This window comes from Aedes aegypti, chromosome 3, assembly GCF_002204515.2.
Source record: "Aedes aegypti strain LVP_AGWG chromosome 3, AaegL5.0 Primary Assembly, whole genome shotgun sequence".
Taxonomy (NCBI): domain Eukaryota; kingdom Metazoa; phylum Arthropoda; class Insecta; order Diptera; family Culicidae; genus Aedes; species Aedes aegypti.
In genome coordinates this window covers 316953468-316967179 of record NC_035109.1, presented here as the reverse complement: position 1 = coordinate 316967179, position 13712 = coordinate 316953468, and the positions used below count along the sequence as shown (strand labels likewise).

The window sequence follows — 13712 nt, the reverse complement described above, 5'->3', positions numbered from 1 at the left end:
CTTGTATCACGTAGAACTTAGATAAGGTGCACATTAATGCCCTATAGGACATCAATTTAAAACTCCATGCAGTATCAACGTCCTGGAGTAATTTGGACTCATGTCATGTAATCAATTCATATAAACGCCCTGTTCGATATCTATTTTCCTTGTCTTACGACCTTGTCCAATGACCTTGTCTTAAATAAATCAGGTGCAACCTAATGCCCTGTATCCATTGAAAGTTCCAAGCTGTATCAATGTCCTGGAGTAATTTGAGCTTATTTTATGTAGATCAGGTACATCGCAACGCCCTGTAGGACATCAATTAAAAATTCCAAGCTTTTGCAACGCCCTGGAGTAATTTGGCCTTATTTCACATAATTTAGAAACATCTTGTAACTTTGTAAAACATCAATCGACCAAGCTATATCAATGGTCTGAAGTAATTCTGTTTTATTCCATATAGATCTTTGCCATATCTGGAGGATATTTACGCCCTGTTTAAAATCAATAGAAATTTCTTAGTAGTATGTAACGCCCTGGAGTAATTTGACTTTATCCTTTGAAGATCAGGTGCATCTCAACGCTCTGATTGATGTCATCGAAATTGTCAAAATATATCAACGCCCTGGATTAATTTGTTCCTTCCTCAACGTATATCTTAACGTCCTATATGCCATCAATTGGAAATTCTAGCCTGTTCAACGTACTGGAATATTTCAAGCTTATCTTATGTAGTTCAGGTGCATCTTAACGCCCTTTAGAACATCAATTGAATATTCCAAACTGTATTACTGCCCTGGAGTAATTTGACCTTATTCTGTGAAGATCAGGTAGATCTCAATGCTCTGTAGGTCATTACTTGAAAATTCCAAGCTCTATCAACATCCTGCAGTAATTTAACTTAAGTCCACATTAATGAATTGAATCGTAACGCCATGTAAAAATCAATCAAATTTTTCATTCTGTATCAACGCCCTGAAGTGATAATACTTTGTTTCACGTAGATCAGCTACATCTTAACGCCCTGTAAAAAAAAAGCAATTCAATTTTGTTTGCTCTATGACCTTAACTAACGTATATCAAGTGGAGAGTAGTATTTGGTTCTTTAGTTGCGTCGTCTGCTCTTGCGAGAACGAGCGATGCAATCAAGATCAATGTTGATTGTGTATGCTGAGCAATTTATTTATTATATTGGTGAGTTCCTTCCGTTTTATAGGGCTCATTCTTTTATTTCATAACGCTAAAATTGATCATTTTGGACACCCACCCACCCTTTTGTAACGCTTTTTGTATGAACATTATTCAATTTTTGTATGGGCCGTAACATCCTTAGGACACCCACCCACCCCCTCAAGCGTTATGATATTTGTGAATGGGCCCATACGTTGTTTATAATATCTATATTTCTCATATTATATTTCCATACTATTTGTCAAACGATTTTGCTACTTTTCCTCGAATGTCGCTTCTGCGAATGACAGTTCCCCGAATAATCCTTTTCCTTGAATCCCATTTTTTCCGAATGACCTGTCACTTCGAGAAGTGATGCAGTTCATGAAGGTGCAAGAATAGTTCTCAGTGACAGAGTGCTACCAGATGACTGGTCCGTTCACTACTCTGAAATGTAGGAAGTTGAGAAACGGGATATTCGGAGAACAGACATTCAAGGGACTGACGTTCGAGGAAACGACATTTGGGGAATCAATATGTAGGACAAAGTAGCACAATCCCTTTATTAAATGGGCTGTATGCGCTTTATCTCAAATTTTCGGTATTATTAAGGAAATTGTTGGTTAAATTATCTTGAGAGATCCTTCGATAACAGCACGTGATTATTAAGAGGCCCAAGACCAATCTCGAAGTTTGATGAAATATGTTAATGTTTAAAGCTGAAAAAATGTTCAACTTATATGTTCTTAAGACAGTCAGTTCATACCCTCGTTTATTTTGGACCAATAATTTTCAAGTGAACTTTCATAATCAAGTATGCAAAAAGACAATTCCAAGATTCACAAATCTATCCAACGTAAAACTACAAAAGATAAAACCATAGCGAAATATATTGAAATCCAGAGCAATTGTTGACTTTTTTCATTTTGATATCACTTCAAGAGCGATATTTTATTTTAATTTAAGCCAGCCGTAGCGGTAAACGCGCAGCTATTCAGCAAGACCAAGCTGAGGGTCGTGGGTTCGAATACCACCGGTCGAGGATCTTTTCGGGTTGGAAATTTTCTCGACTTCCCAGGGCATAGAATATCTTCGTACCTGCCACACGATATACAGGGGATAGGCAAAATGATTGAGATAGGCAAAATTTTGCCCAAATTCAAATGCTTATAACTTTATGAAAAATGGATGAAATTGGATGCATCTGGAAGTAGTCGACGGCAAATTTGGTCCAGTTTTAGGAACTTCCTTGGCCATGCATATTGGCCACTAGACACCGGAGATGTTCCGGATTTTCTGAGGTCATGTCCAAATGTCATTTTTTCTGTCGCTTGTATTTTTGTGCGGTGTAAAGTTAGATAGATGTTTGCAATTTTCCTAGAAACTAGAACTAATAGGAAGTTGAATGCCACCGGACGCATTAAGATTGGTTGGAAATCTTCAGAAATATGACCATTTCCGTAAAACTGGTTCCGGAAAGCATGGTCAGTCATGTTTGTATTTCCAATCATGTAAATATTATCCGGAGCTATATCCAAGCGGACACCAACCTTAAAAATGATGTTTCCTGCAGCGTATTCAGAACCATTAGATGCACAGACCACTCTATAGAACGTTCCAGGTGCCCTGGGGGAAGTGGTCAATTAGGAACATTCCAGATATGTATATAAATAAAAAACAAAAAAATAACTCAAAATGCTGAACCCTAGGCTTGACAGTTTGCAAAATGCTCAGTTTTTTGAAAAAAAATCTATGTATTTCTTCACGTATCTTTCTTCTCACATATTCCTTGAAACACAAAGCAATCTTAGGGGCATTTTGAATTCGACTCCATTAGGAATTTTATCAGAAAAACGTGTTTCACCGTTAGCGCTTCGTTTTGAATTCTGAGATAAACATCAAAAAGCTTATAAAAAACTGAGTTTGAGCAGCTGCATAAACTGTCCAATAATATAAACCGAATGAACGAATTTCTGATTAAATCCCAGCATCATATTTTGTACAAGGCCATTTCGTTCTTAGTCAATTTATCAAACAAAAAGAAATACAAGAAAGTCAAGTAATAAAAAATATCATACTATTCAGTTGTATTGTCAAAATTATGCTTTTGACTTTTGACTGTTGCATCAATTTGCTTAAATTTTTCAAATTTTTGTTATGGTAGTTTCAATTGGTACAAGGAGTAAATAATTTTCACTTTTTACATTAGCAGATTTATCAACTGAATCATTTTAAGCCCATGCACTTGATATCTTCGTTCCATATTTTGATAGAAATGGAATACAAACTAAATCGTTTGTTAGGAATGTATATTGAAGTATTTGTGATATTTGAAATTTTTATATATTTTATGTTGCTAAGGGTTTTTGGATTTCCGTTTATGATCTGTACAGACTAAAAGTCGGAAACCCATAGCAAATATAACCTCCGTCATAGTTGATCCATATATACTAAAATATGTGTGATATTTCTTATGAGAAAACATCATAACGCCTGGAACCAGAAGCGCCCTCTGGGCTATAGTAACGCCCCCCTCAAAAAGGGACGACTAAGAAGCTCAAATTTTACGACGACAGGGCTGGCTGTTACGCTGCCATGAAAAGGATCTACTTATGTAGCTAAACAAGCAGTAAAGCAAGTAATCTGTTATTTCGTAACTATTCATCTGAAGTGTGTGTATTAAAGTTTTGTTCAACGTTGTTGCTGGACCAAGATTTTGTTTTGTCATGTCATTTGTATGATATTTCCAATTTAAGTATTGTCTATCGAATTAAATCTTCATTCTGATATGTCGTTTCAGTAATTAGAATCCACCTTGTTATCTAAACTTCTACAACCGCCGACCGTATTTTAGTATTTCAGCTTTAGACATATAAACCTAAATGTTTGAGTAGATTTTATTCTTTTCCTAATATATGAATCTTATAGTACGGTTTCGTCAGTGCCGGATTTGGACTTTGGGGGGCCGAGGTCAGATCTCATAAAGGGGGACCCCTTTAGAATACTACACGTTTTGAGATGCCACAAATTAATGTATTGAATGAGATGATCGGTTCAAAGATATGAGGGCCTCAAATGCAAAGATGTGTCGTGACATTTCGATCGGTTGTTTGCTACATAGATAAAAAAGGACTTTTTCAAACTTGCCAATAGTATTTTTAGGTGATTTTTGCTTTCAATGGAAGACATTTAATAATTCGTAGAAGATTGTTATGTCTTCTATATAATTTGTACGGAGTGAAAAATTGCTGAAACACTCCAAACTTATTGTTTTTAATTACCTCAAAAAGAATAAAACTACTAGTTGATATAAAGATTAACACGTTTTTCTAAATGGTATATGTAATGATCCTTTATTTTTCATTGAAATTCTAAATCACGAGCAAAAATTTAATCGAGAATTTAAAAACTTTGACTCAGGCAGGGTAATTCTTTTTTACCACTTTCAAATAACGCCCTTTTCTTCTCCGGACCCTTTAAATCAAGGAGAGTATCTGGCATTCATCATTATCGTAACATAAAACGTTTCTGGATGCTGAACGAACCGATCTGTTATGAATGTTATTTTGAAATTGATAGAGTTCTTTCAAGTTATACTTTCCTCGGGTTTATTATCATCAATTTTTAGTTCCAATTCTTCAAATTTCTCTCTTTTTCTAGTTTTTGATCCTTTTACTGGAACTTTTTTGTCCATTGGCACGTTATATATATCTACGATTAATAGAAAAAAAAATCTAAATTCTTTTACAATTGATTGATTCCATTCACAAATTTCATAACTCTAAAAATGGCAATTTTTATATCCACCATCCTCCTTTTAACGCATTTTATATGTAATTTGTGAATGCGGGCCATAAGGAAAAGTTTCCAGTTTTCTCTGTTTGCCGCATTTTTTCGAAAAAAAAACATAGTATTTATATTCTATGGATTCAATGTTAACTCTAAGTTTCAACTGAATTCAAAGAAAACTTCATTAACTAGAAGCAGGCTCTGTCCCAGTGATGATGTAATGCCACTAAGAAGAAGAAGAAGAAATGTTAAATTGTAGAGTTTTGATAGCAAATCAATAAACTCTTTGTGATAAGCATTACTTCACAGGTTTAGTCGTATTTATTTAAAAAATAACTCGAGAAGAATTTCGAATATTTGGGCCTAAAAATCATATTTTATTTGTAAAATAATAAACAAAAATAACGTTGACCCATGCTTCGTTATATCACGGTACTGAGCCGCTTTGTGGTCTATAGAATGGAACTCGGGGTGATGGATTTGGGTGAAGTATTTCGGGGTAATGTGGTATAATACATTTTTGCAATTTCTCATCGTTATAGGCTGTTTTTCATCACGTCAATCTGAAACGGCCTACTTCCCTGCACTGAAGTATGCAGTGCGGAAATAGTCATTACGCAACTGAAACCAGTGCTGTAATGATTCATTACGCAACACTTTCTAATTACGCAACTGTTTTGAGTTGCGTACTGAATCATTACACAACTTATCTTTTCAAAAATTGTAAAATGATGGTTAATGCATTCCGATATGTATGATTTATGATACCCTTCAAGTGGTCTTCTACGAAAGTGCAAAAAATGTTGTACGTAACTCGTTGCAGAACTCGATTTTTACAGCACTCGTCGTAATTAAATTTACGATTCGTGTTGTAAAAATCATCATTCTGAATCTTGTTCTGTAACTTCTATTTGAAGTGTGTGCTTCTTTATGTATACTTTTCAATTCTACCCTGTAAAGCCGACACAGTCTATTTGGGTGTCCAACAGATGCATGGTTCAAATGACAATTCGCCTCACACTCGCAAGTGACTTACTCATCGGAACTACTGCTCTCTCAGCACATGGTGTTACCTACATATCGTGCAGGCATAAAGTTCCGTAGTTGTAGCGTTCCACCATGCATGCCGTCGTCGGAACTTGTGCAGAGAGCGAGAGGAGGATTCATGCGATTCATTCCGCCGACCGCGTTTTCGGCATGCTCCGAAGAAGGCACCACAGCTCGGTCGGGTCCGGAGCCTCGGCGTGCTGCGGATCTTTCCGAGCCCAGTCGATTCAACGCCATCGACCGGTTCGGTTTTGCTTTGCGGTAAGGCTCCGAGGAATACCCGAGGACGATAGCTTATCTGTGCACTTTTTTGCTGCAGTCCTAGTGAAGGCTTCAGGAAGCCCGACAAAAAGGGGTTTGAAGAAGGATATAGGATCTGCAGCACCGGTATTCGTTCGGTTTGTACACGCGCGACCTATCTTTTCGTGTGTGGGGAAGTGCGGGAGGGTCCCTGTACTAGTTTTGCAGTGTTCTGCCCAACCGCAGCGACCGATGAGAGTCGAGGAGGTTGGGCCCAGGATGTGACAGATGCAGTTTAGCAGGATGTTTTCTGCGGTGGCAGAGCGATCCCTGATCTGGAATGTGAGCTGAGGAAGTGCTGGGAGTGCGGATTTTGGGTTCCAGTTTTTGTGTTTCTGGTGTTGCCATTCGGAAGTGTTCAAGAATGGAGTAATTAAGTGAAGGAGAGGGCCACGGTTTTGCCCTGTTGGAAATGGAAAAGGAATGTCCTCACACTTCTGCCTTTCGCTTGTGATGTGATAAGGTCAGCAAAAAAAGGGCTCAAGCATAAGGTACCAAATAGTGGCGAAAATATGTATGAGTGCGATTGCGAATGCAAATAGCTCGAGTGAGGAAAGTGATACATCTAATTTTAGCGAGAAAAAAGAAGCAAAAATGGGGAAATGAAATGTACACAAAATAATCAAGCAATTTCTCTGCCTTTATTGCCGTCCGGTCGCCTGGCGTGAAAAGTGTGCGCTGTTGGTTGTGTTTTTTTTTTGTTTGATGAGCATCGACGAGAGGAGGTTGGGAAATTCGGGGGACAGTCGTTTGCGATTGTCGCGAGTGATTGAAGGCAAAGGCGGGTAAAGGGCAATTGAAGCAAGAAGCAGTGCGCGTACTCGCGTAGTGAAAAGCAAATGCTACCAAGTACACATAGTGAAAATACGATGAGCTGGGGGAGTAAGAGTGGAGGACTATGCGGTTAGAGATGGACCTGTTACAGAGCAGCGGTGAACAGCATTGCTAGAAGTATTAAGAAGGTTTTAGTATGATCCATGGTTTCATTTCTATGGAATGGCTTTAGGCTACTCTGATTTTGACGGTTATTGGATTGCTTCAAATACCAATCGAGTGTAACAACTGCTTATTTGGGATGTCGTAAATTATGGTTTATATGAAAATTACTAGAAAGAAATATTGAAAAATGTTCTTTTATTACTGAAATGAATGAAAATTTATTCTTCTTCCTTTTCTTTTGTATTTCATCCCCACTGGGGCAGACCCTGCTTCTCAGCTTAATGTTCTTATGAGCACTTCCACAGTTATTAACTGAGAGCTTTCTTTGCCTAAGTTGCCATTTTTTTGCATTCGTATATCGTGTGGCAAGCACGATGATACTCTATCCCCAGGAGGTCAAGGAAATTTTCATTATGAAAAGATCCTGGACCGACCGGGAATCGAACCCAGACATTTTCAGCATGGCTTTGCTTTGTAGCCGCGGACTCTTATCACTAGGCTAAGGAAGGCCCCAACTTTATCTCAAAATGAAAACTCTTTCAAACTTCAATAAAGGAAATTGCTGAAGAGAACAATGCAATCCAACGAATGAGAGAAGAAATATCCATAAAATTGTTTGTCGCAATTGAGGTCCTTTCCTAGTAGTAGTAAGGTTCTGACAACCACAACGTTGACTTAATTAACATATGAGATATAAGATCTGATGATAACAAAACTTTGATTGGGAATTTTTGAACTATAGCAAAATTTGATGTTCGTGGATCTAATAAATAGCTTGCAGCTGTTGTTGATCTTACAAAAGATAAATATGATATGCTAATGTTTTTCCAAGAGTAAATTTTTGATATCATTTCCAGATCTTTTCTCTTTTATATCAAGGATAGGTGTACCAGTTCTGGACATAGTGGTTCTCTATTTTGCCATATTATTTTGTGTGATCTATATCTATACATGAACTATATCTTGATGTCAAAACATCCAAAAAGTTTCAAAATGTGAAAGTTTTCGAAATTAAACCTAATGCGTAAAAGGGAACCACTATGTCCATAGCTGGTACGCTTTCTCTATCATTAAATTATCCATGTCAAAATTTGCTATAACTTATTTTTTTTCGTCTCCTTGAGGTGTGGGATTATAGTCCAGTATAGGGTAACGATCGTACTTTGGACCCCCTAAGGAAGTGATTTTAGTTTTTTGTTCCAATTAATTAATTGTATGCCGAGATGAGCCAGCCTCGGGCTGCAAATCTCGTTAATAAAGATAATAATAATAATAATTGTACAACAAAACCAAGTCGAAGAACACGCAAAAATGTAGAGAAAAACTTCCTCTACGAGATAAAAATGCCCATACAGTTATGTAGAATTAAAAAAACGTTGAAAAAAAAAAAATATTTAAATGTGAAGCACTGTTTTTCATTATTTTGGACACACCAATGCATTTTGGACCCTCAAAGTGTATATTTTGGATCCCCGGCATTTTTTATCTTTTGACAACAAAGCCCACGACACTGGTTGTATAATATGCTTGCCCATAGTCTAATCAATCGATTGACAATCGAAAACTGAAGAAATTCAACACTTTTAGTTCAGAAATTTGAAAAAAAAAGGTTTTGTTTATATTTGAAAAATTTCTGACGGCTTCAATTTCTGTGTGTAACGTGTTAAAACGGTTGCATGGATGAACCGATTAAATGAAATTAATTTCAGATAAAATAAACACATTTTCTATGTATAAACGGTTGAGGCAAGTTCGGAATAGTCCTTTTTTTTCCAAATGACATGCAAATTGAGTTGGTCTTTCGATTCAAACTTGGAAATTTGCAGGAAAATGGCCCAGGGGGTCCAAAATATATTGGTTACCCTACTTCTGCTAACTACCAAAACAAAATTAGTTGAAAAAATTAATTCTTCTGCAACATTGCAATTTCTGCAACATTCTTCATCATAACTTCAGTAATGAGTTTCAATGATTCATACTTGCATCAACATGGATATGAATGTTCAACCGGTGTTAGAAATATTATTTAAGTTGATTTTTAAAATTTGCATATATGTAAACCTTTAACGTCTTTGGGAAATCTCTAAATCCTCACCAAAACGGATGAAAAATAGACGAAATTGCAAGAAAGGAATAGAAAGGAGGAATTTTCAAATTTCGTTGCAGTTTGAATCGCCCTAAAGTCACACATTCAAGTCTAGTCTAGTACACGACACTGAAGACGGCCTTAAAGTTGAGGTCGAAATACGCGTATCTGTGAAAGGATGCAAACTCTAGTGGAATTTAATCGTATAGTACCGTAAATTCGGGTGAAATTGATCAGTAGGGATTGATCACCATGTCACACGATCTTATTTCTTCCTGATTGTGCACATATATCAATGTAACCAGCAGTGAATGAACGTTGTTGGTCGTCATCATTGTCGAATTGTGTGTTGTAAAGTTTTTTCGTTAAAGAATATTTATTTCTATTAAAATAGTGTAACATTTCAAAATCATGTACGGTGCTGTATTGATAAACAACTATAAACTTCTAGTCCTAAACATGGATTTAAACATGGTATAAACTTGGAAGTTTGAGAGTATGCTTAACAAATATCCCCAAACCAGATTAAATCACCAGAAACCATACCAATTTGCTGGTTTTGTTGAAATATTTGAATTTCTGTTAGGTATCAGGAAATTTCTTAGGAAATTGCATACATTTAGATTTTTTCCGCATAATTCTTGAAATATAATTATTCATTTTTTCTATAAATATTGTATTGTTAAGAATTCAGCAAGCATATTCCGATTCAGGAAACTCAAATTGATTAGGTAGAGTTGTTTTGAAAACTAACAATAATCGCATTGACATGTGATGAATTTCACCCCTGAATGAGGTCCCCCGATTTTTTATTTTAGAAATATTTCTTAGCATAAAAATTACATTTGTTATAAAATGTCGGTACACGAGCCCAGTGATGCATTTTGATCTGAACGCGAGCCAAAAATGAACTGAACGCGTTCTCTTTTTGAACGAGAACGTAGTAAACTTTGAACTTTCGTGCACCATTCTGAAAGTGATCATGAATGGCCTCGTTCACTTCAGAAGGCTCACTTCAGCCTAAAACGTAAAATAAACACATCAAATTATGTTGAAGTCATATAATTTAAAATTGATGATAACTCTAATGTTTCTAACCATGTTTTGTATGATTTTCACATGGAAATATGTTGTGAATGTTCCTTGGAAAAAATTTTCAATCCGCGTTCATATGTCAGCTCCCAAGGGTTCAAACTTTTGAACTGATCAATGTTCAAGCCTACTTGATCCCTCGTTCAAAAATTTGAACTGGAACGCACACTGAACGCGTTCAAATGCAACACTGCATGAGCCAATGAGACTCACCTTCGTACTTGTTTTCCTACATTAAGTTGTTTGGCATTGTCAACATTATAGAAAACAGGCAAGAAAAACCGTGAAATATGATCAATTTCACCCAAAATTAGGGTACTAAATTCGGTTTTTCATCTACTCATACATTTTTTAATTTTCCTCAGAAACCATATGCAACTTTATGGCTGATAAGGTAAAGTGACCAGGCGTCCCGGATTATCCGGGACAGAACAATTTCTAACATGACAGTACAGTGTCAAAACTTTTTATTTCAATTAGCCTTGTATATAGTACATGTCTTAGATAGAATATGAATATAAATTTCACTTCAAATAGAGGCAGCGCCTCATTGGGGATGACATCATATGGTCACATTATGATAAGGTAATAAAGCTTTTGACAAGTTATAAGTCAATGTTATTAACTCATATGAAAATAAATGAATAATTTTCGAAAAAACTGCTCATATTGCCCCGAAAGGCTCTTACAGATTGCGTTATTTTAGTATAACGATGTTTTACTGATATGTTGAATTTTCTCTTGAAATTATGTTAAAAATTCTTTTGGAGTTTAGTCTTTTTGCACGTACCATGACATTTTTTTCGGAAATTATTTAATATTCGGCTGAAAATTTGTACAGCTTATATCGTATATTGGGTGAATAGTCAGAAAATAATTCTGATAAACATTACTTTGCTACTACATTACGAGGCTTATCTCAATGTTACTATTATGCGGCTACAATTACCAATGTGACAAAACAACTTGGTTTTCTTTCGAATTATCTAGAACAAAATCACAGATTTTGATAAGTTCATCGAAAGTATTTATCATTTGATTACTCTCCACGGTATAAACTCGAAATTGTCAAAAATGTCGAATGAGGCTGATTTGCAGTAATGGGAAGTGTTGAAGTCATGCAGAATCTGAAGATCTAATAATATTATAATAGAGCAGCACCTTTATCAACTTTTCCTTAAGGTGGCTGAACAGTTACTCTTTTCCTTACGAGATGTACAAGAAATGTTTTGACAATGATGTAACGCTGTTAGCGAAAACCGCATTTATCTCGATTATATACAATATATTTTTTTTTCAAATTTAATAATTGCTTAAGTTATTCTCGAGTCTTCTTGCTGCGTGATAGTAGCTGTCTCATTTTCATGTTTATAACCCTATAGAAGTTTTACATAAAAATGTTGCGCATAAAACGTGATGGAGGAATAATGGATGTGTGACTAGAAGAGAAATAACCTCAAATTCATAATTTTAGCATGAACCTCTAAAATTATCGCATATAGAGATTTTTCCTGGGATTCCTCCAGAAATTTCTCCATGGATTCTTCCAGGGAATCTCCAGCAAAATCTCTACAGCCGTTTATTTCCAGGGATTTCTCTTCAGTTCCACCAACAAAATCTCTATTGTGATTCTTTGCGGATATCTCCAAGGATTCTCTAGAAATTCCAGAGATGCCTTCAGTAATTAATTTCAACAATCTTTCAGAGATTCCTACAAGAGTTTCTCCAGAGACTTCTGCAAGGATTTCTCTAAGAAAATCTGTACAGGGATTTCAGCAGGGATTTCTCAAGAATTTGTTGCATGAATTTCTCCAAGGATTGCTTCAGAAAAGAAGAAATGATATTTTGTTTCTTCTAGAAATTGTTCCAGGGGTGAGCTTGTAGAGAATCGACTGTGTATTTTATTTCATTAAGACATTAAGACTTTTTCAGCTTCGTCAGAGTAAGACCAACTGATTTTCTTCACCTCAAGCTTCATTAGCTTTTTGTCTTTGCAGTTTCATTTCATTTATTTAGTGAAAGTCTAAACAGATAACACTGAATCAACAATTTCACGCTACAACACTCGGTTCATGGTCGCATCTCTCCATCCTCGGTTCCGCCCCACGCTCGCCAAATCGATGCTCACTTGATCCGCCCACCTAGCTCGCTGCGCTTCTCGCCTTCTTGTACCAACAGGATCCGACGCGAACACCATCTTTGTAGGGCTGCTGTCCGGCATTCTTGCAACATGCCCTGCCCATCGTATCCTTCCAGCTTTGGCCACCTTCTGGATACTGGGTTCGCCGTAGAGTTAAACGAGCTCGTGGTTCATCCTTCGCCGCCACACACCGTTTTTCTGATGATGCGCCTCCGTATTTCACGACTAACATTATTGTCAGACGTCAGCAGACGAACTCGTCGAACACCTCGAACGTATCCTCGTCTATCGTAACACTGCTACCTAGGCGAGCCTTGTCGCGCTCGGCCTTACCAGCTAGCATGTACTTTGCCTTGGACGCATTCACCACCAGTCCAACTTTCGCTGCCTCGCGTTATTATTACCTTATATTGTGGTTTTTCATAGTTTGTTCAATACTAAGTCGTTGTTTTGGTTTTTAAAATCAATCTGACACTTTGAGGCCCGTTACTCACGCTGTCAATTCGTGGAAAACTAGATGTTGGTAACACGAACAGGAGCGACATTAGCATTCTTAGGTTACTGCTTCTATTGATCCAAACGAACTGGAATGTTCGCCTGAAACCTTCACACAATTTGGAACACCTTCCATCGCACAGTGGCCGCATTCCATACAAATGCTGGCCAAAAGTACAAGTCTCACTCAAAACGTTGCTAATTATTCAACAAAACACGATTTTTAGAGGTAATTTGATATACACTCTCGTGCATAAGTTTGGGTTCACCCTCTAAAAAACATGAAAAAGTGTTCAGTCCATATCTCTGTGATTACGCGTCCAATTGAAACTCTCTAAGCCGCATTCGAAAGGCAAAGAGTTATTCTTACTACGTATGGATTTTTCCAAAACCATTCTTTGAATTTTCTTTACTAAATTGTTACTTAAGGTGAAGATGAATCGAAGCCAAAGTTCAAATTTTCAAGAGCACGGATCTGGAGAACCAAACATCCGTTTGAGCTGAAAACTTAATCGTTTGGTCACTAATAGCTAGTGACCAATCGATTAAGCTTTCAACTTAAACGAATGTTTTGTTCTCCAGATCCGTGCTCTTGAAAATTGGAACTTTGACTTCGATTCATCTTCACCTTAAAGTTGTTACATTTTTCAAAAAACACACTGAAAAAAC

At 36.7% G+C, this 13712-nt stretch overlaps 1 protein-coding gene across 2 annotated transcripts in view; it reads left to right on the top strand.

Moving 5' to 3' along the window:
- Window positions 1–6209: 6209 nt before the first annotated feature.
- The window catches only part of LOC5578048, a 279552-nt gene continuing 272049 nt past the window's right edge, over window positions 6210–13712 (top strand). For both annotated transcript variants that reach the window (XM_021851404.1, XM_021851405.1), the window contains exon 1: window positions 6210–6252. The gene's annotated coding sequence lies outside the window, so the exon portion shown is untranslated. The remainder of the gene's footprint in view (window positions 6253–13712) is intronic.